Source organism: Triticum dicoccoides, chromosome 1B (assembly GCF_002162155.2).
Source record: "Triticum dicoccoides isolate Atlit2015 ecotype Zavitan chromosome 1B, WEW_v2.0, whole genome shotgun sequence".
Lineage (NCBI taxonomy): Eukaryota > Viridiplantae > Streptophyta > Magnoliopsida > Poales > Poaceae > Triticum > Triticum dicoccoides.
This window is the reverse complement of record NC_041381.1, coordinates 103,354,543-103,356,884: the sequence shown is the minus strand read 5'-3', so window position 1 is coordinate 103,356,884 and position 2,342 is coordinate 103,354,543.

The window sequence follows — 2,342 nt, the reverse complement described above, 5'->3', positions numbered from 1 at the left end:
GTAGGAATGGAATATCTTGGTCTCAACACATGAGTAGGTGGTTCTCTCTCAGAAATGGTAAGTTGGAAGTGTAGGTTTGTTCTGATGGCTCTCCTCACGAATGAAGAGGGGGTGGAGGGGTATATATAGCCTCCACACAAAATCTAACCGTTACACACAATTTACCAATCTCGGTGGGACCAAATTGAGAAACTCGGTCTGGCCGATTCAGTAAACCTAGTGACCGTTAGGATTTTCGGTGGGACCGACATGCAACTCGGTAGGACCGATATGGTTAGGGTTAGGGCATAACGTAATCTCGGTGAGACCGATTACACAAACTCGATAGGACCGATTTTGGTATAAGCTAACCATAGAGTTGGTCAGGTAAACTCGGTGTGACTGATTCGCTAATCTCGGTGAGACCAAAACGTCACGAAAAGGAAACAGAGAGTTTACATTGTAATCTTGGTAGGACTGATTACTCAAACTCGGTGGAACCGATTCTGGTAATGGACATACACAGAGAGATTACAATCCCATCTCAATGAGACCGACTTCTTGATAGTATTGGCTTTTCCTATAGACTCAATGTGATCTTGGATCACTAAAATAAAAAATGCAGAGTCTTGAGCTTGAAGCTTGAGCCAATCCTTTGTCCTTAGCACCATGAAGGGGTTCCACATCCTTTTGTCCATGCCACTTCATTGTTGAACTTATCTGAAACATACTAGGTAAAAGTGTTAGTCCAACAAGAGATATGTTGACATTAATTACCAAAATCACCCAGGGAGCACTTGTGCTTTCAGTTACGTAGTGGGTTCTACTAGCCCACGACACTCAATGATGCCACCGAGATGGTGAGGTCCTGCAAAGCCTGGCAATTCCACGCCAAGTAGATCCACCAGCCAGCGCAGGGCCTCCAGACCATCCCGCTCGCGTGGCCGTTCGCGGTCTGGGGGCTTGTCAGGTGGTAGGTGCGACATATGCCAAAGGATGGCTAATTATAGTGGGAGCCAGTAAGACATCGCCGGTGCCTGGAAATGGGATAAGGCGAAGACATGCACGTCGATGAATCTTACCCAGGTTTGGGGCTCTCCTTGGAGGTAACACCCCTAGTCCTGCTCTGCGGGGTCTCCGCATGATCACTAAATCAGTAAGTAGCTACAAGAGGCTCCTTGAGCTGTTTGGCTAGAGGAAGAAGAAGGGCAAGGCTAGCTATCTCCTCTTCTCTGTATATGGGTGTGTGAAACTATCTGAGATCAACCCTTTGCATGGGTGCCCTAGGGGGTTTATATAGGCCTACCCCCCAGGGGTACAATGGTAATCCGGCTGGATGTGGGTCTAGGTCGTCAGTGTCTGTGGGTGCCGACTTCTCCACCGGCCGCTGGGGCCTGCCGACTGGTGGGTCCTGTCAGCTGCCGGCCTCTTGGTCGACAGGCCGGGCCCACAACTTGGGGGTCTTGTCGGCAGCTCATTACTGTAGCCTCACCCTTGATGACGATGTCTTTGTCGGGGCAAGCATGGCTACAGTTGAGGGAGTCCTGGATTAAGGGGTCCTTGGACAGTCGGACTATATACTTTAGCCGGACTGTTGGACTATGAAGAGACAAGATAGAAGACTTTGTCCCGTGTCCAGGTGGGACTCTCCTTTGCGTGGAAGGCAAGCTTGGCGATTCAGATATGTAGATTCCCTTCTCTGTAACCGACTCTGTGTAACCCTAGCCTCCTCCGGTGTCTATATAAACTGGAGGGTTTAGTCCATAGGACAAGAAGAATCATAATCATAGGCTAGCTTCTAGGGTTAGCCTCTACGATCTCGTGGTAGATCAACTCTTGTACTACTCATATCATCATGATCAATCAAGAAGGAAGTAGGGTATTACCTCCATAGAGAGGGCCCAAACCTGGGTAAACATTGTGTCCCCCGCCTCCTATTACCATTAGCCTTAGACGCACAGTTCGGGACCCCCTACCCGAGATCCGCCGGTTTTGACACCGACATTGGTGCGTTCATTGAGAGGTCCACTGTGTCGTCATCACAAGGCTTGATGGCTCCTTCAATCATCTACAACGACGCAGTCCAGGGTGAGACTTTTCTCCCCAGACAGATCTTCGTATTCGGCGGCTTCGCACTATGGGCCAACTCGCTTGGCCATCTGGAGCAGATCGACAGCTACGCCCCTGGCCATTAGGTCAGATTTGGAAGCTTGAACTACACCACCGATATCCACGAAGACTTGATCTTCGACGGATTTGAACCCATGACAGCTGCACCCTGTAGCCATGATGAACATGAATTAAATCTGTCATCAGACTATGCTCAGGAGACAGTGCCTGTGACTGTCCTGGACCTAGATCCA